General features: G+C 37.1%; 1 protein-coding gene and 1 long non-coding RNA gene across 5 annotated transcripts in view; one reads left to right on the top strand and one right to left on the bottom strand.

The window, feature by feature from the left end:
• The window catches only part of Ralyl (RALY RNA binding protein like), a 637,542-nt gene that overhangs the window by 329,695 nt on the left and 279,894 nt on the right, over nt 1-27,953 (top strand). The window lies entirely within an intron of this gene.
• On the bottom strand, nt 5,536-26,027 carry LOC121138744. The gene is made up of 3 exons (XR_005875604.1): nt 25,629-26,027; nt 24,471-24,528; nt 5,536-5,596 (listed from the first exon to the last, which is right to left on the bottom strand). It is a non-coding gene; the product is annotated as an uncharacterized LOC121138744 (long non-coding RNA).

Here is a 27,953-nt window from a genome sequence, read left to right as displayed (position 1 = left end):
TCTTAAACTTAGTTACTCATCAATGATTATGCATTATATAAATCAAAATACTTTATATCTGAGTAGACTAATAGCATTTAAAATATTTAAGTGGTATTTACATAAGATTAAAAACAATATCAATGATAATGAATGGAAAAAGAGACCATTAATTTTTAAAGAGAGCAAGGAAGTATCTTGCTTCCCATGTCAATCCCAACTCCCTTTCCATCCCCTCCTCCCCTCCCCTGCTATTACGTTTATGGTGTGACTGTTTCTACTTTCATTTTATTTTCATGATGAGCTTTTGCAGACTATGCATAGGTTCTGCCCTTTAAGTTAGTAGGTAAAGTAAGCTGGTGTTCCAGAAGAACACTCTCCTGGGAGGTACAGGGAGGCTGACATTTCCTTGCCTTCCAGATAGTTCAGGCTGAGTCTGGAGGACTTTGGGATTCTGCCTTCAGCCCATCTGTTATAAGTGGCCTGGATGGTCTGAGCAAATGAGGAGGGAATTTTGAAGATTTGCTTTTATAATTGTTTTTCTCCCAAACAAAGTCATAATACTGGGATTAACATGATCCTGTGTTGACACTTACAATTTGGCACTGGAAATAAACATCAATATATCACTGCAAGTAAACATCAGAGACTGCTTACATATTCTCTTGTTTAGAAAACATACTGAATTTAGTACATTAAAGATTTATGTCCAGTTATTTACATAATCATGCTGTTGACTAACACCAGTAACAATTAAACCCTTTACCTTTCCAAACATTTAGTGAGGTGGAACAATATACCAAGCAAGTCTTTTAAAAAATCTTTCATATGTGAAGACTTCTATAATGAAATATTTTCACTGAATAGTTTTCAAACTAGGCATGTAATACTCCAGATATATACAGAGCACTACAGTACACACACACACACACACACACACACACACACACACAGAGAGAGAGAGAGAGAGAGAGAGAGAGAGAGAGAGAGAGAGAGAGAGAGAATCCTGAGTCTTAATATTGATAGCCATCATACCTTGGTATTATATAATTGGGCGTCAGTAAAGTCTGTAACATATTGTATATCATAATCTTGTAGCATAATCCCATTTTGTAGGTGGAGAATAGAGATGGAGAAAGTTATCTGATAGACATAATATTCACCAAATCTTCAAATTTATGTGATTTTCTAATATGATATAAAGTCCGAGAAAAACAGAGACAGAGAACCTGAAAACATTCTAAAACCTGAAACAATTTCAAAAGCTGTAACAGAAAACTATCTTCACTAGAGGAAACTCACACTGAGCTGAAACACCCACTTTCTCAGCATTCCTGTGTCAAGAACTGGACTACAGGATATGCAATAGATCACATGTACATCAGATGGCTAGACTTAACTTACGCAACTCTTTTCTGCCATTGACACATAAGCAGTAGCTACCATTGCTGTCACCACCAGCATTTTTGCAGTGATGAAGAGAAGAGAGAGAATAAGGAAGAGAGAGGAAGAATGTAAGGGGGAAAAGAGACAGAAACAGGCACACATACAGATAGACATAGAGCTCACCTTAGAAGAATTGCTGAACAAAACCAGTGTCTGTCTTACACTACACTTACTACTAAGGAGAGAAATAAATCCAGTGGGTTGGGTCATTGTTAGAAGGTTTTTCTGTCATTTGCTATTGAACAAAAATGGAAACATCAAAATGGATGTGTAACATGAACTGTTGGTGGAGCCTTCATCTCCTTGCTTTCTGTTTACTCCTGTTTTCATTCTACTTGTTCTTGCTTTCTATATTCATTGACTAATTAGTGACCTTTGTGCTAAATAAAGTTATTTATTTAAATAATGACATTTCCCAAGATTTTTCTTGTGTTTTTACGTTTTCTTGCTACATTCATTGTTTTTCAGCCTTCTGGCTCCAACTTAGCTTGTCTCTTTCCTTGTTGTCACAGAACCAGATAGTTTCGTAGTGAAATCACCTTTACTGTGAAGTAATATGCCTTTGACTATGATCCCTGTTCTTCAGGACATTCCTGATGAGATCCAGCCTCACAGACATTCAGCAATCACTCTAGCTTTGAAACATTGAATATTTGCACATAAATCTTTCCATTTCGTGCACTCACTTGCCCAAGTCAAATATCTAGAAGGTATTTCAAACATCTCTATGTTTTCCTTTTTTTCTGGTAGGATGTAAAATTCTTTCAATCATAATCTATTTGTTTGTTCCTTGTAGCATTACTCACACAAACTCCTACAGCAGACTCTTAATAGATCTCCCTGTCTCAGTTCTCTCATTTCAAACAATTGCGCTCATTTCATTCACTTTTTTACATGGTGACCAGAGTGGTATTTGTAATAGAAACCCATGGTGCCATGAAGATTGTTCCCGATTTTTTCCAAAATTTTTAAAATTAACTGACAACCTTCAGTTTGACATTTCCAGATTTCAACTTATTTATCCAATATATACAAGTACTTCTAAACTTTCATTTATTTACATTTATGTGGTCAAGAAATAGCAATTTCACATATGACATGTATGGAAAAATCAGGCTTAATTTTTTGGATTAATACACATAAAATTTGGATAATGAACATTATATGGATAAAACTGAAATATACTTACATAATTTTCCCCTTTCCTTCCCCTACCCCTTCATTCTTTCCATGTACTCTCCACACTTGTTTCCTATAAAATTCATGGTATTCTTTTTTCAATTATTATATGTATTTATAAATTCACAAATATATAAATGCAACCTGCTGATCCATTCAGTGTTGCTTGTATGTATATGATTGAAAGTATCACCACTTAGAATAGGATAACATTTTAAAAGAATGATCTCTATAAATGACTAATCCTCCCCCTCAGCTCTCTTTAATTGCTTTTGTTTCTTTGTCTCTTGATGGGGTTCCTTAAGATTCATAGAATATGAACATCATTTCTAGGAGATGAAATCTCACAGCATATTTCCTGGTCCTCTGTGTCTTGTTATCTCTTCTTTCTCAGGTTCAGAAGTTCTAGCTAATGACTCTGGGGCAAGACCTCAAAAGCGAATCTAATACCACCTTACTAAATGTGGTGGTTTGAATGAAAATGACTCCCATAGGCTCATTAAGAAGTGGTACTATTAGGAGGTATGCACTTGTTGAGGTAGGTATGGTCTTGTTGGAGGAAGTTTGCCATTAGGAGTGGACTTTGAGGTTTCAGAAGCTCAAGCCAGGCCCAGTGTCATTCCCTTTTCCTGCGTCCTGATGAAGCAGATATATAACTCTTGGTGTCTTCTTCAGTACCATATCTGTCTGCATTCCACCACACTTCCTGCCATGATGACAATGGGCTTAACCTCTGAACTATAAGTCAGCCCCAGCTAAATGTTTTTGCTTACAAGAGTTGCCCTCGTCATGGTGTCTTTCCATAGAAATACAAACCCAAACTGAGACCCTAGACTAGTGCAATTCCTAACTACATTCTAAAGTGTATTCTTATACCCACAGGTAAACAGCTCACATCAAAATATCTCTCCCACATGCTGCAACGAGTTGTAACGCAGAAATGAACTGATATGAGGTGTCCATGCCCAATTGGTACATCCAAAACACTTTTAATAATACTTGCAATAAACAATAGAGTAAGATGAAGTATATCTATAGTAAGCTATAGAAACATTTTCCTGTATTCGTGTATCATAATATTAGAAACAATGTTTTATATGTGTGGTCTAGCAAATGCTCTGAAAATAAAAGCACATTTGCATCAACAGTAGTTCAGAGACTTCAAATATAATTAGAACCCAAATAAATGATTCTTGGATAAATAGATAAGTAAATTGTTACATTGCATAATTACTATTGATTAAGTGGTTGGAAAAGTTCTCAGATAGTTAGAAGAAAACAGGAAGAAAAGACAAGACCCTTGTTCTAGAATGAGATTTAGCTTGGATCAAGAAATAAAAGGACTGCTATTCTGCATGTGAATGAGAAGGGAGGAAAAGAAATAGGACAGGGAATTCCTATTTTTTGTGAGCCATAGAAAGACCCAGAAAATCCCCCTGATCTGGCAAGCTAGAAATCCAGCCTAGATTGTAACTTGAAAAACTGAAATAAAGAATGAATAGCATTCTTCTGACACAGATGGATAATTTCACTACAGCTGGAGATATGACATTTGTTGCAGCTTGATGCATTATCTGTGAGGGTCACTGTCACTTCAGTCAAGTCTGTTACAACGGCTGTTCATAAGGAAGTGTTCTACACACCAGCCTAACACGGATTTTAGCATCTGATCTGGAGCCACTTTTCAGGTTTTGTCTCTTCCCATCCTTCTTTATTTCGTTCCTTCTCTCCTTCCTTCATTCCTTCCATCATTCATTTATCCCTGCCTCCCTCCATCCATCCCTTCCTCCCACCCTCCTTCCAACCCTCTCTCTCTCTGTCACTCTTGCTCTCATTGTGTTATTCTCTACCTGGAATTTGCTACTTATTTGACTGCAATTTATGAACTTAGAATCTGTAACTCAGTAACAGTGTGGGGCCCAGGAATTAAATGAAATATTTAGTCAAACTTCTATCAATTGGAAGTGAGATTGATGTCTCTACCTCTGTACATGACCTTCTAGTTGCTCAAATATCTAATGGTAGTAACTCCAAGCCTTATTTATAATAACATTTTATATTGAATTACTGGGAAATATTGTCGTTAATATTACATAGCTCATAAGCAGTCAATATAGGATTTTCATTTTAGGCGTTCTTGTACTTACTTTAATTGCTTCTAAGCCTTGTCTATATATGCAGCACACAGTAGGTAGTACATGCAATCAGTAGATCCAGGAATATTCTTAATGTAGCTGTGAGCTTTGTGTGAAATGCACCTATGGCCATCTGTATGCCTACTGCTAAAGGTACAGTCTTTCTTCACAGATGCTTTCCTCAAAGAGTGTTGCTCTTTTTTAGGAATATTGCTACTTAGGTCTAATTTGCATTTCTGATTTTAATAATTTATCCAAATATATTGTAAATGTAGAAACTTGCTCCTTACACTATTTAGGAGATTATTCTCTCTAAAATCATAATTCTATTTTATTAAATTGTATTATTTTATTTTAATAATATTGCTTTCCATCTATTTTTATTCCCCACCTTAACTTCATATTGATTTGAAACCCATCGATATTTCACATTTGGCATTTGTTTCCAAGGGAAACTGTCAGGTTCCCTGTTCCTTTTTAGGCAATGAAGAATGCAGTGTAGCTTTTACTTATTATATGTGATAGATGAAGTAACATAGTGAGTGCATCAGATGCAGGAAAGGCGGCAGGTAAACCTTTGCAAAGCACTCTGGTGCCATCGTGTGGTAAAGAAGATAGAGTGGAGCTGATCGTGGGTCTTCCGTCTTCATTCTATTCTACTTGCACACACAGTTTTTGTTCTACTACTTTCCTAAAAATACAGCTGTACCTCTACCTTTGAAACCTGATTTTTAAATTATAAAGTAATGAGAGAAGTCTCAATAATTGATTTGAAAATGATTTAACTTCTCAGACAAAGCTTATTTAATCATCCTCACTTCTCTTCTCCTTCCTCCTCTTCCTTGTTCTTTTCTTTCCTTTAGAGTGGGAAATAAGAGAATAAGGCATTATATATAAGATTTTCAGTGACTATAGTCTGTTAACTAAACTAGTAATTTTGTCAGAATTTCTATTTTATTATATAACCCCAGACGTAGGCACCTCTCGAAGTATAATCATGTAGGCATCATTCCTTTATATTTATTTACAAACTTTAGTGAGTCTCACTGTGATTTTTTTTGAAATTCATAAAAGGTTACATTTGACATTTAACAATACTTTGTGAATACGCTGTCACTATCTTTACATCAAAGTACCATCATCAGCACCACCATTACCATCACCATCATCATTGTCATTGCAGTATCAATATCGTGTTCTTACTCCCTCAAGACTACCCTTCTTCCTTCCCTCCCTCTCTTCCTTCCTTCCTTCATTTCTTCCTTCCTTCCTTCCTTCCTTCCTTTACTCCTTTTTGCCTTGCAAGAACCCTCCATGAACCTTATGTTGATATAATTTGCTTGCTTCTCATTCCTATCAACTTACAGTTTCTGTGTAGCATATGAAGTAAAACTATTGTTGTCCACTTGCAGGCTATGCCCCATTCAGATTTTAGATATTTTTAAACTATATTGTGCAGGTCTTGTCTGTAGCTTTGGTTTTATTGTTTGCCATTCACCCTAGGTCAATACTAATCCTATTGTTCCACATCAAAGTCTGTCTGCCAGGGGCACACTCTGAAGTTCTCAGGTCACTGACTAACCTAATAACCATTTCAAAGTGTTGGTTTTCAAGTGGTGTGAAGAACCTGGAAATGCAGTTCAATACTGGGGTGGAACATATCCCCAATTCTGATGTCCTAGTTAATGCTGCCTCCTGTAGGGTTTATAAACCAGCATGCATTCCCTACACAAGAGAGCCTCACATGGCCATCTGTCCCCACCAATTGCTTAGCTCACATTTTCCTCCAGGTTAACCCAGATCTTCTGAGTTGTTTCCTAGTTTGGACCATCTCCAGGATGTATTTATTTCCATATTCCCCCAGATGCTTTTGTACTCCCTTGCAAATCATATATCTTCCTTTTTTTAAAAAAATCTTGTATTTTAGCAAACTTCCTCTGATAAGTTGACTTTCATTAGAGAGTTTATTAATTTCCTCCATCTTAGAAAGAATAAACAATTATCAAAAAATACCTAGATATTTGAGTAAAAATATGCTATGTTCACTATTGACATCGCCCTGTGAATAACCTCTAATTTTATTTGCATATATCTCCAATTCTAAAATTAGTAATGGCTGAGGTTATTTTCACATGACATTCTAATTTATAAACACAGGATATAACTTTCAGGGCCCAATGCCACACTATGCCTTCTCATATAAAAAAGGTAATATAATTAAATATTGTTTGTTTCAATGCTACCTTGGAGTCATCAATATATTTTAAATTTTTCCACGGAATTTTTTCTTTGCATATTCATAAATCAAAATGGATGTTATACGTATTTAAGTGTTAATTCAATCTATTTCTTAATACCTAAGGATTTCTATACAGAGCCCTGCTTTCTAACTGACATGCCTATGCTGCTTCCTTTAGTTTATTTTCAAGCCATCCCTCTCCTTTTTTCTTCTTTCTGAAACACATATTCCCATGAATAGACATTACTCGTTACCCCGTCTGCATGAAATAATTGCGCTGGAATAAAACACTGCTCTGTAATTATGGGAGCAAACCTGAAATTTAGTTCTGAAACTCTGAATGTTTCCCTGGACCACAGTCTGTTTTACACCTTTGGGATGTTTCTAAGTGCATGTATTTACAGGATCATTCACTTTAGTGACTGTACCATTTGTCAGTCACTAAAGTGAATGATCCTGTAAATACTATTTCAGCATCTTCTCCCCTCCCCCCATGCTCTCAGGGAATGGGAGTTAGAAGAAAGAGAAGAGGAGGGGAGAAGAGGACATGAGGGAGCAGGAAGGTTGATTCAGGGGAAGAATAGAGGAGAGAAAAGAAAGAGACCATATTAGAGGACGCCATTATAGGTTTGAAGAGAGATCTGGCACTAGGGAAATGTCCAGAGATCTCCAAGGATGACCCAACTAACAATCTAAGTAATAGTTGAGAGGCTACCTTAAATAACCTTCCCCTGTAAAGAGATCCTAGAGCCTTCATCCAGTAGCTGAAAGAAGCAGAGGCAGACACCTGCAGCTAAACACTGAACTGGACTCCTGGAATCCAGTTGCAAATAGGGAGGAGTGATGAGAAAAGGGGTCAAAACGAGGCTGGAGAAAGCCACAGAAACAGCTGACCTGCACAAAGGGGAGCTCATGAATCCCATACTGATAGCTGGGAAACCAGCATAGGACTGACCCTGAGCTCCTGATCTTGGTTGTTAGGAGGCCTGGGCAAACTATGGGGCTCTGGCAGTGGATCAGTATTTATCCCTAGTACAAGAATCAACTTTGGGAGCCTATTCCACACAGAGAGATAACTCTCTCAGCCTAGACACACAGGGGAGGGCCTGGAACCTGCTCCATATGATATAACAGACTTTGAAGACCCCCACCATGGCAGGCCTCATCCTCCTGGGGAGCAGAAAGGGGATGGGATAGGGGGTTGTGGGGATCAGGGGAGGAGGTGAGGGAGAAGGAACTGGGATTGACATGCAAAACAAGCTTGTTTCTAATTTAAATTTAAAAACTGAAAAAAACTAAAATGCTATACCAGCACCTCTTACCTCCACCCAATTAAAAGGAGAAGTGAAGGAAGGTAGAAAAGTAAAAGTTGAAAGACCAAAGAGAAATCCAAATTTCCTTATTCAGGACTAGTCCCTGCAGGTTTCTCTACACTCATTGTTTTTATTTGTCTTTCATCTAATTGGAACCACAGTGTTACTTTTCTCTCTTATTTCCTCCATGCTCTATTTATGCACGCTTTTATGTTCTTTCTCATATGTTTCTCTTTTCTTCCCCCATTATGCCTCATATTGTTGCTTTGTGTTTTTTTCCATTTTTGATCAAATTTCAGTTATATTTTGCAGTTACTTGAAAATAAACTAAAAGAAGAGACAAAGGCATTTTAGTTAGAAAGTAGTTAAACATGGCTCCAGATTAACTGGATATAAATTCAACCTAATTTCAAAATGCTAACTTGTAAAGTCACTGTTTGGTACTGGATGGCCCAATGTTCAAGTTTATAGGAGGGTCAGGAAATATTCAGCACAATAATATTGCAAGAAGAGACATTTTGGGGGAGGAAACCCACTGATATGACTAGTACAACACAGCTGAGTGGATCACTGCAGGAATGGGTCACTGGTCACATGCTTCCATCACTTTGTTGAATTATGTCTAGCTATATCAAATAAATTCAATACAATAAGAATGTTAACCTATTCTTACATTTGATACAGAACTGTGACAATAACACGTACACTCTCCTGAGAATTTAAATGCTATAGTAATATAAGTGCTTATAAAAGTGGAGAAGGACAGAAGTTAGAACATATTTTTTTTAGTATAGTAAAAAATATCAAGTTATTTTATTTTTCCCCTAACATATATATGATTCTGAGAAGGCCCAGTGCTTACCTCTCCCAGTGAGTTAGTATGGTAGTTCCTCAGGAAAATGGGAATCATTCTACCTCAAGATCCAGCAATTCCACTCTTAGGCATGTACCCAAAAGATGCACATTCATACCACATGGACATCTGCTAAACTAGGTTCATAGCAGCACTATTTGTAATATCCAGAAGCTGGAAGCAACCTAGATGCCCCTCAGCTGAATAATGGATGAAGAAAATGTGGTACATTTACACAATGGAGTACTACTCGGTGGGAAATAAAAAAATGACATCTTGGTAAATTTGCAGGCAAATGGATCAAACTAGAAGAAACCATCCTGAGTGAGGTAACCCAGATACAAAAAGAAAAACATTGTATGTACTCACTAATAAGTAGATATTAGACATAGAACAAAGAATTACCAGCCTAAAATCCACATCCCCAGAGAAGCTAGGAAAAGGAGGACCCTAAGAGAGACATACATGGAGTGCCCCAAGAAGGGGGAAGGGACAAGATTTCATGAGTGAATTGGGAGCACAGAGGGAGGGGGAGGGAGGAAGGAGAAAGAGGAGGGGAAAGAGAACATGAGGGATGAGGACAGTGGAGTTGGGGGAAAAACAGAGGAGAGCAAGGAAAGAGATATATTAATAGATGGAGCCCTTATGGGCTTAGCAAGAAGCTTGGTACTAGGGAAATCTCCAGAGATCCACAATGATGACCCCCAACAAAGAATCTAAGCAATAATGGAGAGACTGTCTTAAATGTCCTTCCCCTATAATGAGATTAATGGCTACCTTATATGCCATCCTAGAGCCTTCATCCAATAACTGATGGAAGCCCAAACAGATACCCACAGCTAAACACTGAGCTGAACTCTGGAATCCAGTTGCAGAGAGAAAGGAGTGATGAGAAAAGGAGTCAAGATCATGCTGGGGAAACCCACAGAAACAACTAACCTGAGCAAGTGGGAGCTGAAGGACCCCAGTCTGATAGCTGGGGAACCTGCATAGGACCAAAACAGGCCCCGGGACTCGGGTGCCAGTTGGGTCACCAGGGCAGTCTAGAGACTCTGGCAGTGGAACTAGTATTTATCCCTACTGCACAAAGAGTTTTGATAGCCCATTACCTATGGAGGGATACTCTGTCAGCCTAGGTATATTGGGGAGGGTCTAGGTCCTCCTAAAAATGATATGACAGACTTCAATGATCCCCAACGGTAGGCTTCACCCTCCCTGAGGAGTAGATGGCCAGTGGAATGGGAGAAAAAGGGGAAGGAATAGGATCATAATAGTGAAAGGGAACTGAGTTTGGTATGTATAATATGAATGTTTTTAATTTAAAAAAATTAAAAGGATTCTCTCTTCAGCAATGCAAATAACTTTTCCATTGTTCTACTGATTCCCACTTTTTCTAAAACTACATGCAGCAGTGGTTTTTACATGGATGTTCACTTTCAAGTGGTTTAAATATAGTCCTTATTTAGCAGAATCTCTCTTATAAATTTGAGTGATTCCCATTTAATTAAAACATATACATCTAATTACTGTAAACTATGTAATGCTTTTCTTAAAAGGATAAAAATAATCAGTGTTGAAAGAATACAGCACGGGTGGTAGTCTTCCTAAGGAAATACAGATTTTATCAGCACATGTACATTTCACATAAACAAAATGGTTGGAAAAGCGTGAATATTTTGTATTCAATAAATAAATAAATAAACTAAAGAGAACAATTATCTCTCTTTTATAGATCTCTAGCTGATATTTTGTTCATTTCCTGTGCCACCTATGACACTTCTACACATATTACTTGTGTAATATGTTACATATAGATCAAACCAATATGAATATGTCCCCATAGAGGTATTTACTAGCCATCTCAAATTTACTATAATGGGTGCATAGCTCAGAATTTAATTTCTTATTGACAACAACTATGCTTTAGATATTACAGAATAATTATATTATCCCCTATGCCCAGGGAAGCTCACCTGTACCCCTCACAACAAGGTCAGCTCTAGTCTGCTGCGCTGAGCATTTACAGTGTGGTAACAGGAACCATGGACACAGCTCTAGGTCCTGGGCTGCTGCAGTGCCATAAACCCAGATGTGACCCTTGGCAGTGGCCTGTGGCCAGACTTCTGACAATTTCTATGTCTGAGTCCATGATTCTGCTACAGCTGTTGTCTGTGATGATGTCCATGGCCTGTGTTAGCACAAGGGCTCCTTAGGACAATGCTGTATTAAAGCCAGTCCTGCCCTTCACTGGTCCCTGGATAGCTGGTCTGCCCCTCCCTGAATAATGCAGCAAGGGAGAGGCTGTCCTTTCACTTTTATTCACTTTCCTATATTATTGGTTGTATCAGTGTTTTAAAATAAATTTGCTATTACTTTTTAATATCTATTTACATACAATTTCTTTTTATTGACAGTTTTATGTTTTACCCAATTTTTATTTTATACTAAAACTCAAACATTGAATTCCCTTTATTTATCATCTCCCAGGCACACTTTCATTCCATTCCCACACAAAGTTTTGTCTCCATTAAATTTTAACCACTGGATTCCCATCAGAGACTGCCTAATACTCTTATTTTTGTGGCCACCCACTGGAGTGTGTTAGATCTTCCAGAACTTTAAAGAGAACTAAATTTCTCTTGCCAACAACTCAAGCATAGGACTTTATGTACATCTCCCCTATCCATGTTAGGATTTTTATCTAGATCGAGATTCATAGACCTTTTGTGTATTATCTCAACTGCTTAAAGTTCACATGTGCAACTATAATGTTGCATTTGGAAAAACTGTCATCTTGTAGTCATTAAAAAAAGAAGAAGAGGACTGCTTTTTGCAATCCTCCTTTCCCCTGTTGTCAATGATTATTGAACCCAGTGTATGTAATATAGAAGTCCTATTTAGGGATCATCATTCTGAAGTCATGTATTCTCTCCAATTTGACTAGCCACTATGTTCACTACCATCTACTGCAAATACCGGTTTCTTAAATGAAGTTTAAGAAACACACTATTATATGGGTATAATAAGAAGTCATTAAGAATCAGTTTTGTACTATGTCCCTTTTGGAGAGTTATAGTAGCAGGTTCTCCTGTAGAGCCTATGACCTGCCTAGCCACAAGTCCTTGGTCCTGATAACTATGACAGGTATGGGTTATATCTGTTAAGTGGGCTTTAAATCCAATCAGAAAGTGGTTGGTTACTCCCATGACATTTTCCCCACTATTTCAACAGTAGGCATATCATGCCAGTGGCAGGAAAATATCATTGTAGCTCACAGTTTTCACCTGAATAAGACTTTTGATGATATTTTTCCTCCAATATTATGGTTAGCACTTTCCAGAACTATGGAAGCTAACAAGTATAGATGAAGCCTCCAGGCTATCACCAGCTTGATTAAGAGCTTTTTAAAATCAGGACTTTTGCCTTTTTTTCCATAAAAAACCTGCCCACTCCCTTTTATATTATGCTTTGACTAGCTGCCAAGAAGTTTTTATTAAGAACTTTTGGGTATTTCTACTACTCTAATCTACTGTTAGTTCTTTATTGTTTATCTGCTGTATTATCGATGCAACTTAAGAATTTTCATTTGCCATAATGATAGCCCAAAAATATTTGACTACAAAACATATAAATATACATACTTATATCAAGTTACCAGATTGACAAATGTCACAAAACTATTAAAGACATAGCTGAATTGGAAAGCATTCCTCATGAAAATGACCTCCACTGCAAGCAGTGAATCTTGTAAATAGGATGTTTAGCTGTGAGCCAGAAGCAGAGTTCTTGTACTCTTTGTAAGCTAGTAGGCAGCCAGCATCTACTTCAGGAAGCAACCAAGAGGAAGATGAAGCCAGACCAACACCACACTCCAGGCAATGCAAAGGCTACAGAAATAGGTGTTCTAACATTTCTTTTCTGAGAAAATCTTATCCTTTTCTTTCGAATATTTTATTTTAATTGCAACAAAAGAAAACACGCAGTTATATTTTCTCTTAGAGAACAGCTTGATGTCAGTTAGTATAGAAAGGAAAATTGCAAACAGCAGTCTTAGAATAAACTGGAAATAAAAAGAATGAGAAAAATTTTGTTTAATATACTTGAAACAGTACTGCTAATGTTTTTTACATGTAGGAGAATGAATCCCCATTGTGATACCATCTAAAGGAGGAAAAATAGCCACTCCATGTAAATTGCTTGTCCTTTCCAGTAAATACTAATTCAGTTACAGTTGTAAAATTCACTGTGCAAAATGGATTATCTTCCCTCTTCCCTTTAGGATGATTGAAACATGTTTACTTGGGATCTATATTTATAGTCATGGGAAGCTTATGGAAAGATTAAGGTGGTATGACTTGTTTGAATAAAGAATTTAACCACAGCTGACAAAATATATCCAGACAAACAGAATTTTATCCTAAAGGGATCCAAAGACAGACTCTTACTTGTCTTATGTAAGTATTGCCTGCAACCTCATATATTCAATTCTCATAAAACCTGAAAAAGAATACTTACTAAAGTTAGGTAGTTTAAACTCTTACTTGAAGGAAGAGGGTCATCATACAAGTTTTAACTCTTGGGGCAACACCAGACCCAAACATGTACTTTTGTGAAATAATTCAATCTACATAGTCAGTCACACTATAGAGTTGTGTTATCCTGAGGGTGGCAATACAAGCTATTGAAGACATGTTGGTAACGTGTATGCTGTAACTAATTGAAACTTCCACTGCATTTAGTGAAGCAACAACTACTGCCATCCTCAATTTCGAGACATATTGAGAAGAAGCAAGTTGTCTCTAGGCACAGAGAAGCTTGACATGAGAGTCCAATGTATAATTAATGGGGGGGAACAACTTGAATCACTGACATAACACTGCTGATCGCTGACAAGTATATATAGAAATCAAAGACTTTTGTAGACCACAGTGTCCATTGGAAACACTGACGTCATCCTTGGTCCCATAGCCACTCAGATCTTTTCTTAATTTATTCAGAATTATTTTCATAATTACAAATGTTCCCATTTTTTGGACTCAGGGACAGTCTGTCTCAGGATGCTTGAAGCAGATACTACTAAGCTTGTCATTCCTAGTGAGCTTGAGACCTAGCAGCTTTCTCCCTCATTTGGGCTATGTGGTACAATGTCTTGATTCAAGACATACACTCAATTACAAGATTTGAAACGTTCTGTAAAGTAGTGAAAATGTTGAGATTTTCAAGGATAATTAACCTCAGCAATATTTCTGTGCCTGGAACATGGTAAGAACTCAGTGAGACTTAACTCTTGCTGTTGCTACTGATATATATTAGCATTAGTTATTAGTAATAATAAAAACAGAAAAAGTTGTCTCCGCCATTAAGTCCTTTGCTAACATTCTACGAATGAAATCACCAAGGCCTACTGGACGGATCTTATCTGGCTGCAGACTGCTTCACACAACCTGCATGCAAACAGAGGCAGATTCTGCTAATTCTGTGTCTACCTTCCCTGTCTCCCCAAGTGGGCCTAGTCCTATCCTTTTGCCTTCCTCAATAATAGTTTCCTTAGCCTAGTTATGGATGGTTTATTGACTCCTACATAGGAAAGTTGAAGGAGCCTAAGAAATCCTGGATCTTGGATGCATCCCATCATAGAGTGTTGGCAGGTCACATTCTGTTGTCCCAGGACAGAATGAAGACTGTAGCTGTCTTCCTTCTTGTTCTTTCCTGTTTTGCACATTCTTTGGAAATATTTACATATTTTAGAGGATGTGATATTTTATAAAGCAGTTGAGCCCACAGGACACACTTATCTAACCGAGAGAATATGGTGACTCAATCCCACATGGTATGACTGACGATCATAAAAGCAGCAAGCTCCTTTCCACTGCTGTGAATGACAGGACTTAATGGATATAAATGAGTTATTCCTTGTCTGTCAGTCTTTCTCATTGTGTCCGGTAGTTAAAGTATATTGCAAAATTATTTAATAAATCAACATTAGTTACATTTTAATTTTAAGCTGTATTTTCTTCCAAAACTCAAGGAGACTTAAAATTACTATGTGTCCATGATTTTATGTATATTCATGTGAGTTTGTATATGCATACACAAGCATGCATGAGTGTGGATGCACAAATATACATGCCAGGAGCTGATGTAACTTGTCATCCTCAAAAACATACCATCTTATTCATTGAGACATGGTCACTCGCTGAACCTAGAACTCACTATTTTATCTATGTTGGGTGGCTAGCAGGCATTGATAATACTCCTGTTTCCACTTCAACAGACCTGGGATTACAGAGCCAAACTTCCATACTTGGATTTTTCAATTGGGAATAGGGGATCAGAACCTTGTCCTCTTACTTGCACAGCAAATATTGTAAGAAAGCATCCATTTCTTTGGCTTCTTAAATTTTTATTAAATATTAAGAACAAACTTTTAACTCTTTTCATATACTTTATTAAACTGAGTTTGCTTTGATTAGCTGCACCATTTCCAATGGAGGCAAAGAAACATTCCCTTTGCAAGTATTTTTGTTCCAAATGGATCTGTTTTAAACAGTTTCATTTCCTGCTACTATGCTAAAGATCTTTATTTTAAAAGAAAAGAAAAAGGAGGTGTGGACAATGGAAAATCCAGTCAATTTAATAGTAATTAGTGGAACTTTGGCCCTTAGTAATCAATGTTTATATAATGATAACCATTGCTCAAAATTCAATGACTATTTTGTAAAGTTATGGAACAGTCTTTTTGTACACTGTGAATATGTGTTGCTTCATCGGTTTAATAAAGAACCAATAACCAGTAGCTAGGCAGGAAGAAGTTAGGTGGGACTTTTGGACAGGAAAAAAGAGTGTGTGGGGATGAAAAACAGCAGACTCACCAGGAGATGCAGGGAGAAGCAAGGTGAATATGCTGTGCTGGAAAAGAAAAATGTACCACTAGGTTTCAGAGCATAGATAAGAACTATGGGTTAATTTAAGTTATAAGATCTAGTTAGTAACAAGCCTAAGCTATCAGCCTAGCATTTATAATTAATATAATTAATAGTAAATCTTTGTGTGGCTACTTGGGATTTTGCTGCTGGGACAGAAAAGTCTACTAGCAAATGGTACCCAGCATGAGGCCACATATATTCATATAAAACCCAAGGAAGCTTAAGAAAATATTTCAAACCAGAAAAAGCGGAGTCAAATGTGGCTTCCTAGTCTTACAGTCTCATGCCAGCCACAGTACAGGGACACATGTCTTGGCAGCTGCCTGCGAATTGAAGCCAGCCACCAGGTACTACGCATTAGCACCAGACACTAAGCTGAGCCGTGTTGGCAGCTGACATAGCAGTTTAAGATTCATCTCATGAGATCAGAGAACACTACAGATGCTCAACAAAGGCAAATCTATAAAAAGTAACCTTGAAACAGGTCACAGTGTATTTAAAAAATGTACATGGGCTTAAAAAGGAAACAAAAAACAGAATGGACAGTCATGAAAATATAGTTTAAAATAATACAGTATTTATAGAAAAAGTGATATAAAGAAAAAAATCACACAATGATGAAAATACATGGTGAGTCTGGATTCTGTATGGTGCTATATTAATTTTCATTTTTTTATTACTGTTGAGAGACACTGAATTATGGAGGCTGAAGAATTATACCAATTCATAAAGTTTAGAAGTGGCTTGACTTCAAAATGGAAGTAAAAAGATGTGTTGCTTTGTGGAAGAGATTATGCTTTTGCTCCTACAGAAAACAAAATGTTGTAGATTCATTCAGTGTTGAGAAAGTTCAGGTTTGATTAAGTGACACCCCTTGAAATTCTTGGCTATAAACATAAAGAAATAAACCTAGAAAAAGTACAAGACATGTAATATATATTTTATGTACACAAACATTAAACAAAAACCATCTTTGGCTGACTTGTGTACAACAGATAGTCTGTATTTGTCTATCCAGATAAATGTATTATCTTTAAAAGTTTATCTATTTTCAGAACAAGGGAATAAAAAATGAATAAAAACAAGTGGTCCAGGTGATCCAGCATCTCAGAGTACCTTTTTTACAGTTTCCTCAGAGTTCGGCATCCAGAACAGCTTCAAAACTGGTGGCTGAAATGGTCCAGCCTCACAAACTACTTCAGCCAGGACTTGACCATTATCCTGATTTTCTCAAGATCCCCCAAGATGCCCCCAGACAACAGGAAGCAGACTAGTGAAAACAATGGCCACCTTCCCATGAGATGGACAAATGATGTTTGTCATCATTTAAGGGAAGTTGGTTGCAAGTTGTTATTGATCATGGTTAGAAAAAAAAGCTAAACAAAGGAGTTACATTCAAAGATCTCTTTCTGAAGAAAAAGTGAAGAAGTTGAAGTGATAAGAAGGGGTAGGTTGCTGGGTGTTGGTGGCACATGCCTTTAATACCAGCACTTGGGAGGCAGAGGCAGGCAGATCTCAGTAAGTTCAAGGCCAGCCTGGTCTACAGAGCAAGTGCCAGGATAGGCTCCAAAGCTAAACAAAGAAACTCTGTCTCAAAAAAAAACCAAAACCAAAAAAAAGAAGGGGTAGATTATTAATGAATCTACTTTAATCCAAAAAGCAAATATTAATCTCAAAATAATTAACATTGGTATTGATTTTGGTTTATTGATACAATTTATAGTTGTTTTATTATACTGTATGTATGTTTCTGCTCTTGCTTGGGATTTTGTGCTATGAAACTCATATAAAAATGTAATGTGTAATTAAGAAATACAGGATAGTAGTTAGTCATCTATAATACTCAAACTTTCAGTCATATTAGATATTATTCAAGGTTAAATTGATATATTTATATGCATATATCAAAGACTTTAAATACTTCAAGACCTATAGAATATGACATTTAAGATGTTTAATAATCTGAGTATTTTTATGACAGTGAGGCATGTCTATTTCTGAGAACACCAGTCTACTTCAGAGAAGATGATAGACATCAAAGAATATCTTAGAGAGTTTGCTTTCCTTTCAAGAAAAGCTAGCCACTTGGGGAAGAATCTGCCCTTGCTTTGACTGCTGACACTATGCTGTCCAAAATGGACCAGAGGACACGAAGAAAGGCAAATATCAAACATTGCCAAGACAAGGTAGGACCATCCTTAAAAATTCCCTGATCCTCAAAAATGTCTGTCAGATATACTAGGCCTTTAGGATAAATATGGATGCCCCAACATTGCAGAGGAACTTTGGGTGACTGTCCAGGCAGCAAGATGTCCCTGCTATTAGGTAATATTAGATCCTTCTGGGTCTTTGATGGAATTAAAGACTAAATAGTTAGACTTATAGTTGTCCTTAGTTATGATAATAATCAAATTAGGTATAAAACTTTAAACTCACAAAGGCAAGATAGCTAATAGAATATTTTCTCTAAATTTGCCAAATAAAAATGGACTGGATATTGTAACTATAATTCTTACTTGATAATTCTTTTTGTTGTATATAATTTTACTACGTTAAAACCTTCCTTTTCAATCAGATAAAAAGTCGGAACTATTATGGAATAGTCTTTTTGTACACTGTGAAGATGTGTTGCTCTCAATGGTTTTGGCTAATGGCTAATAGATAATAGCCAGGCAGGAAGAGGTTAGACAGGACTTGCAGACAGGGCATAAGAGAGAATGGGGATGAGGAAGGGCAGAGTCACCAGGAGATACAAGGAGAAGCAAGATAAACATGTCATATTGAAAAAAAGTGCCATTACTTGGTAGAGTATAGATGAGAAATACAGGTTAATTTAAGTTATATGAAATAGTTAGTAACAAGCCTAAGCTATCAGTTGTGTATTTATAATTAACAATAAATCTCTGTGTAGTCTTTTGGGAGTTAGCCAATGGGACACAAAATTCTGCTAAAAGAGTTAAATCAATTCTAAAGAAAAGATTTAGTAATGAAACCAATCTAAGCTGTGTCAGTATACAAAATGTCTTAAACATATGTAAAACATAGGAAATGATAAGGATATTTATGCATCAAACATCATAAGTAGAAAAAACTTTACCCAGTATGATAAATTATGAATAAAAATTATACATAAGTTATATCATACAAGAATCTATAACAATGTAAGTTGTCTATAGCTAAATAACCACTGAGGTAAATCACAAGAAGATATGATAATCTACCTATGGCTCATCCTAACCATATCTGTACCATCTAAACTCTAAACTTATCTGAAAGAGATGCCCAAGTCTGAACCCCTCTTCCAATCCTGATCCTAAATAATTTAAAACTAATCCTAAACAGGAGTAAGTTATCCCTTAGTGTCAACAGTAGGGTAAGGGGGCATACTACTCTTAGAATTATTTCCTGCTGAAATGGGACAAGGATAATCTCATGGATATTGTAGGAAGAAAATTTTTGAGTAGTGAAAGTCTTGAGTGGGTTAGCTACAACATTGTATCCAGTCTCTGTTTTACAGGAGATGTTTGACTGACATTCTTAACTGAAGTTCTGGCCAGAGTGTAATTAAGAAGGTGCACCATATCAGCTAGCTAGTTTGGAGTTGTCTAGAGTGATGTAGTCTCAAACTGGTTTTAGGTTGGTAATTGTCAGTTCAGATGCATCAAGTTGGATTAAGTGGTTTGGTCATGGTGCCTCTTACAATAGCCCTTTGGTTTTTGCTGCTTATGGTGACTCAGGAAGATTTCCTTAAAGGTGTTGTGCGAGTCTCTGCAAAACAGAGCCCACCTGAGAAAAATGCTGTTACCAAGAAGCCATGTTTCTCTCTCTTCTTCTGTTTTTAAAAATCCCTTTTTAAACTTTTTGTTAAGTGGAAATTCGTGCCCGAAGTCTAGGCGCCACCAAGTCAGTGACAGTGGTTCAAAGCAGGTGGTTGTGCTGGGAATTGACCCTCAAGGTGCACGTTTGGCAGAATGCACGCTTCAGCTCCATTAGGGAACAAGGAGGAAGGGGACTCTGGGGCATGGGGAATGGAGCCCTTCTGATACCAGCTGAAAAATATAACTGTACACTGTATAAGGATATTGTTGGCTATTTATTGTGAGAAATTACTTACAAGAGAAACTGAAAATCCAGGTTAGTCACTGCAGCCTGAAAAGAGAGAGTTCCCTTCCTTTAAGCTCTTTACTCCACATGCCTTCTAGGTGCCTGTGACCACGCCCAAGCAGGCATGGTCAGTGCTACAGGTACATAAGATCTTTCCCTACAGTAGGAGCTATGGAGAAGCTGATAATAAAATGGAGATTGGCATGTTAGTTTCCCTGTCTCTATGGTAAATTTCACAAAAAAAAGCAAGTCAAGGGACAAAGGATTTATTTCAATTCATAGTTCAGGAGAAGAATTCACCATGACAGGGAACTCAAGGGTCCAGAGGTTTAAGGAGATCCATTACACTCATCAGCAGGGAGTAGAGACTAGCTTGTGCACACCTTATTTTCACCATTTTATACACTGCATCATCCCAGTCCATGGAATGATCCCTCAAAAATTAAGATAAAACTTCCAATATCAATAAACCTAATCAACTTAACAGGTATTCCTACAAGCTTATATAATAATTGATAAGAGCCTGTCAAATTGACAGGTAACACTAACCATCACAGGTGAGAATTTTAAAGTGAAAATAAATCAAACAAAAAAGCAAATATCACATAATTCTCACTGAGTCTATCTTATCTCTGTGACTTAAAACAGCTGACTGGGCTCCCACTTCCTGAAGTTTCTACCACTCTCCAAGGACTCAGTTGAGGACCAATTGTTAATTCATTTGCTTGTATGAATGGCATAACCCAAACACCTGGAGAATAATGTAGACATGTTTTCTTTGTTGAAATGCTAATGAAATCCCAAGTATGATTTTTTCTTTGAGCTCAGGATTCACACTTAGATATGAAAAACTACTAAATCCAGATTGTGTTCCAGGCCCTAAACATGAACACATTTTCTGGGATTCTGAATTCTGAGGAGGTTTCTCCATTTGGTTTCATTTATCAAAAACTGAAGCCTTCCCTCTGCATGCCCCCAACACACACCCCTACCTTTCTGAGACACACACACACACACACACACACACACACACACACACACACAAATAGAAATAAAGAAACAAATAAAATGAGAAATATACTTTAATTTTACAATTAAACTCATCAATAGCTCTGAAAGTTAGAGTGAAGATGCATATATTAATTTGTTACATGTATGGTAAACTGCCTGCAAAAATTAGAAAAATTAATCCAGTGCTTTTTTCAGAGTAGTTACACAAAAATTTTAATGATTTTATATTGTTAAGGCATATGATCTATCAAGTAAAAATACAAGATACAACTAATTAAAAGTCATCTGTGATATGCATGGGCCTAATCAATGAGAATAATGCTGGTAGACTCATTTATTTTATTTTATTTTCAATTTCCTTTTCTCAGTTTATAGATGACCAGTTTCATTGTTTCACTTCACTATTTAAATATTTATTGTGCATAGACTCTCATTAGGTAGAATAGTGAGTCTCAAATCATGAAATACTACTTTGATCCAGTTCACCTAACGAAATAATGATTCTCATTTTCATTTTAAAAAGGTATTACTTTATATGTACAGAAAGGTTAGGGGGAAGGATAATTATGTTTATGAAGTTAATAAATCCTCAACTCAGTGTTCTGAAAACAATTATCCCTTCAGTCTCCTGAACGTCCAGTGGCAAATTATCAATGGCAATTGAAATTCATTTTATATTTGCATAATGTTGATATTATCAATGACCTTGAGAAGTGATAGCAAAAGGACATTCTCAACTAAGATGTGTCTGAGAGTTTGGGGAGGACACTGATTACAAAAAGGTCCATGAAGGGCTTTCCTCTGATGGTGAGCAGAAGTCATGGACTTCTACAGGGGAAACTTGATAGTGTGAATAGTTTTCCTTTTCCAGACTGAGGTTATCACTGACATACTGCATGAAAAACAGTGGGAGGGAGGCACAGGCTCAGTGCCAGAGCAGGGTCTCAGCATCTGCAGGACAGGCTCATACTGGATGGCTGAATGATTGACTGCTTCACCACTGAACTACATTGGGAAGGGCATCAGACCTGACAGTCTCTAAAGATGAAGAGCAGTAACATCAGGAAGATGGGTAATGCAGGACGCCACACACATGTGGGAGGAAGGGAACACGACACTTACAAAGATTCAAGGGATTAGACTAGAGGCCATACCCAGGATCATTACCTATTTGAAAGTTCATAGCCTTAACCGTATCTATGAATATCACCTTTGCCACATAAACTGACATATTCACAGGGTCCAGAATCATTATGCGGGCATTTGGGGGTCCTGTATTCTGACAGCTATGCTTATATTATATTCAGGTCTTTAGTTTACATGCTCTTGATTTACTCTATAGAATAGAGACAAAAACTAAACTCAGCCTTTCCTTCGCTAAAAAGAATTCTCCCACATGTTTAGCACAGCCTCCATGATTTCCTGTTCCTGTCCCTTGTTTTAGAAAGAGTTTTTATCCCCACTTCCCTCCGGTAGACACAGGTCCAACTTCACACTCACCTATCATCCTGGAAAAATATGCCACATTTCGAAAAGTTCCTTTTAGTATATGGGGCCCATAATAAAGCAGCAGCTATATTCATAATATCAGTCTTTAAAGATATTTAAAATTTTTATATGCATGCATTTTATTATATGTACATGAGTTATTCGCCACATGTATGTATAGGCACCATGGGCATTCCCTAGTGCTCAGGGAGATCAGAAGAGGACAGTGGGTCTTTTGAAACTGGAGTTATAGATGGTTGTGAGTCATCCTGTACATAACAGGAACCCAACCTGAATCCTCTGTAAAAGCAATAAATGATTCTAAATACTTAACAATCTTTTGAACACCAATATCCATCTTTTAGAGTCAGCTATTACCGGAAAATATCAGCGTACAGAAAAATTGGAACTTATTTAAATAACTAAATATGAAGTAATTAAATCATAACATTTAACATAATTAAGTAAACTCATGGAAATCCAGAATATATTGTCCTTTACATGTAAAAACAATCCAGACAGAAAAGGAAATTATAGCTGTGTAAGGGGGAATAAAACTTTTTCTAATAAGTTGACTTCAGGGGCTGTGGAGATGGCTCAGCAGTTAATAGCACTGACTGCTCTTCCAGAGGTCCTGAGTTCAATCCCCCGGACCCACATAGTGGCTCACAACCATCTGTAATGAGATCTGTTGCCCTCTTCTGGTCAGCAGGGATATATTCAGGCAAATTGCTGTACATATAAATAAATACTTTAAAATAATTTTTAGAAGTTTATTTCAATTCAGCTCAATTCCACAGTCATTTATCAGGTATCACTGGTACCTTCTTAAATAATCTCCATCCAAATGGTTTTGAAATAAATGATAATTCTATTTATAATAGTTAATGAAATTATACTGTAATTAGGATGTGAGAAAACTACTAGTAGTTTTTGGTAGAAGCTATGATTGCGAACTTTTTCTTGAGTTGTCATCTGAGCTAAATCTTATAGAATGACCTTTAATGGAGTCTAGATGGGAAAACATTATACATTAGAGAAGCAGAAAAAATAAAGACTACTGCGGAACTGAACACTGAGTCCATTTTGTACACAGCAGGATACTCCTGTGGGTAGCAATAATGGCTTTACTTCGGAATAGTGATTATTATGTACAAGCTTACTTCTTACCCCTTTTTTGGATTCCTCACTTTAACACTACAATGATTCTTGGTGTAGGTACTATGAATGTGTTAGTTCAGTGAACTGAGAGAGATAAACGTTAATATGATTTATGAACAGAGTGTAGCAAACCCAGTATCTGAAGCCATGGAATTCTAGGAGCAAGGATGTTTACAGACACTACTCTGATTCTTAGGATCTGATAACAGGAAAAAATAGAGGATTCTAAGCCAATAAAGTGCAACAGGAACACTGGTTAAAGAATTGACTTAAGACTTGTGATATTGTGTTAGTATTGTGGAGGGCAGTGTGAAGGGAAATGGTCTAAGGAATGGATGTTTATTTGGAAACAGACCCTGATTTTGCTAAGTATGACAACAGGGTGGAAAGGGCGAGCAAAAGGGAAAACGTTTAAGATATAAGAGAATGTGATAATAGTTTTATTTATCTGGATGAAAAAGGAGAAAAAGAACAATTGTCAACAAAATAGGTGAAATGGTTTTAGCACTTTTTAAAATCCATAAGTGGCATAACACACAATGGTGGGGAGAAAGGGGGCCCATGGTGTACACATTGCACTGGGTGACACATGGAAGATCCAATATCTGTCATGAGACAGGGGATTGAGGTACTTACAGTGTCTGAGTTCTGCCGTGTTCCACCTTCCCAGGAATCATTTTCAGTCACCACAACTCTGAATGACAGAAAACTGAGTTGCAGTGCTCTCCTTGTGTTGTATTACTTGCTTTGACCACGCGATGGCATCAGTCCTTCACATTTTCTCATATTGAGCTTTATTTATTTTAGAAAATTCATTCAAATAAATAGTACGTGAAATACCAGACATTTAGACGACAGAATATTCCCCTGAAAGTTTTAGATTTTGTTTGAGAGGTAATGCAAAAATTAGCTTGATAGTTTACAACCAGCCCCAGGCTATTTTATAGACAAATGTTGAGAGAGTTGAAAAATACCTTTTGCTCTAGGAACATGCTTTTAAGGACAATGAAAAAATATAAATATAAACCACTTAAGAGCATAATCATTTTTCACAATGATTGTTTTAAGATAGACTTTGTAAATCAGGATTCTTTTCATCTATAATAGATGAGTACTTGCTCACAAGCATATTGCCATGCTATATTCTACTGTGTGTGTGTGTGCCTTCCTGCAAAGTTTAACACATATTGTAAAATGTAGTTTTGGGCCTGAAAAATAATTTAAAATAGTATAATAGTGGAGGCAAGAACCAAATAGTCCTTACGTTTGCTGTGCATTCACAAACCTTAAATCATGTGATGCTGAATGACCAACTAAATCCCTATTCTAGGAAAACTGTTAATATTTGACAGGATTGGAATAACACAAAAGCTAAAGCTCCATTATTGCCGTCTCTCACACACTTACATCACCTTTGATATATCTTTGTTCTTTAACGCTGATCCTTTCTCTATTTAAGATCCTAAACTTGTTAGAATGGTTTCACATTGCTGTCACAACAGCCACAGTAGTCCTGAATATTTTTGTGACATACCAAGCATCCTAAAGAGACTTCTAATTCCTCTAATTTAGAATGTCCTCCCCTACCTTACAGAATTCCTCCTATTCCTTTCACCAAGTGTGCAAATCCATTAGAATGAGCTTTGTTGAACTAATACTGCGTAGTTCTCTGCTCAGTTTCTGGAATCACAGAACCTTTATCTTAAACTACATTGCCAGTTTAAGGCATTGTTTTGAAGATGATTTCGCTTAATTACATCTATTATTTCTGAATTTTATTTTACATTTAGTTACCCATATATGTGTGGTGTGAGTGAAGAAGAGGTATGTCCACAGGACTGCAGAGGTACAAAGAAGCTGGAACATGTTGGATCCTCTAGTGCTGGAAGTGCAGGTGGTTGTGAGCTACCAAGTGTGGGTAATAGGAACTGAACTCAGTTTCTCTGAAATAGTCTGGTGCGCTTTAACCACTGGGTCATCTCTCTAGTCCACTCCCTTTTGTGAGACAGTCTCAGTGTAGTCTTGATGTCACAATACACCTTTCTTAGCTTCCAGAAGACTAGGGCAGCAAGCATGATTGTTGTATTGCCTAGTCTGGCCTATGGCAAGTAAGGGTGTTTGGTTTGACCTTAATTCTTATTTTCATTCTTTTCCTAGTGGGGTGTGTGTGTGTGCACATACAGATGTTGAAAGACTTGGTCATCTTTATTTCTATTCATCTTGTCTTTTTTTTTTTAAGATGGAGTATCTAAAACACTAAACCTGAAACTTCCTATTGCATTTAGGCTAAATGGCCAGCAAATTCCCAGGATCTGCTTGTCTGTGCTAGCCCCCTCAATGCTGAGGATATAGATGCTTCATGCTTGGTTTTTACGGGGACATCGAGCAATGAAACTCAGGTTTTCATAGAAAAAGTGCTGTTACCAACTATGCCATCTCCTCCATGCCTAGATTTGGTCTTTAGAGGATATCCGTTAAGTTCACTTTTCTAGAAGTAAAACAAATGTTCACATTTCTTCCAAATATTCTGTTTCTGCACTAAAAGCAGATTGGATCTCTGACTGATAACCAAGGCCGAATTTAGACAGTAAATTAACTATCACATTCAATGGACACAATGTAAACTGAAATCTAAACTCTGATTTTCATGCTTCTGTTTTTCTTTTGTTGTTATTCTTATTGTTTTTGTAGGCTCCAATGCTTTAAGTGGAAAACTATAATTATTCCTATCACCATAACATTTAAAAAAATTGACAATAGACCATATTCAATAGGGTCTCTGGGCTATCACTGGTTAACATTATCAAAAGAGGCAATGCATTACTGGAGCTGTGCTCTTTATTTGTTATTTCATGTTGTCTAGTCTGGACACTACAGACGTGAGTTTTAGAACATGGAGAAATAAAAGCTGCTACTGACCTAGAAGTTTCATCCCTACTTGTCAGCTTTCATAATCCTGGGAGGAACTCTGCAATGCTTCAGGATGGAAAAGGTAGTTACCACTCTTGCCCATCTGTGATCACTGCACACTACAACAACCATCATCTGGACAAACCTTTCCACTGGGAACGGGGACACAAAACTTTTGTGAGTAACCAATTATTTTCTGTTGGCCTTTAAGGCTTATTCCGCAATGTGAAACCCATACTGATATTGTCACTAGGGTAAAAAGCATGTGGCTGAGTAAACCACAGACCCTAAAGGAGAACTTACAACTATTACTCTGCTAAATGGAAGTTACATGTAACCAGTACCCAACAGCTTATCATTAGATTGGTGAAACTCTCGGCCCTCATCAGAATAGCTATTTTGAAGTAGATAGTAATTAACATAGAGACCCATAGCTGGTCTAAGTGGAGAGAATGGGAGATTGCAGATTGCTCAGTCCAAACTGGGCATCTGTATAACCCCTCATCTTTTCTTTTTTTTTTTTTTTTTTTTTTTTTTTTTGGTTTTTACGAGACAGGGTTTCTCTGTATTGTTTCGGAGGCTATCGGTCCAGCCTGGCCTCGAACGCACAAAGATCCGCCTGCCTCTGCCTCCCAAGTGCTGGGATTAAAGGCGTGCGCCACCACTGCCCGGCTACCCCTCATCTTTTCACGTCTCAGAACTCATTGCAGAAGAGATATAAAAGTAGTGTAAGGGTCAGAGGCAATACCATAATGATAAGGGATGGGCAAAAAGTTACTTGAGAAACCACAGTATAACCTATCAAGAGCAAACATGGAAGTTCAAGACACTAGGAAATGTCAATTTTGCAGCCAATTTCCCAATCCTCTGGCTTTTATACTCTTTCTATTCCATTTCCCTTGATGTTCCCTGAGGCTTAGGTGTAGGAGTTGTGTTGTAATTGTATCTTTTGAGGTTGGGCTCACCATCCACCAGTCATGATACCTCAGTAATATGACTGCCTGCACAAGATCTGAGCCACAACAATGTCATGCTGTGGTGGAAATTGAAAATCTCATGAGGTCAGATCCTGAGACAAACAACTACAGGCACCTAATGTCTGCTGAGAGGAAGAATTACCCTTGCCCAGAGATGAACTCCCTAATTTGTTATAAAATACCAAGTAATGACACTGAAATTATGTACATAAATGCTACACCAACCTGACTC

The sequence above is a fragment of the Mesocricetus auratus genome, unplaced genomic scaffold, assembly GCF_017639785.1.
Source record: "Mesocricetus auratus isolate SY011 unplaced genomic scaffold, BCM_Maur_2.0 Super-Scaffold_6730, whole genome shotgun sequence".
Classification (NCBI taxonomy): Eukaryota; Metazoa; Chordata; class Mammalia; order Rodentia; family Cricetidae; genus Mesocricetus; species Mesocricetus auratus.
This window is presented reverse-complemented; position numbering and strand designations above follow the sequence as displayed.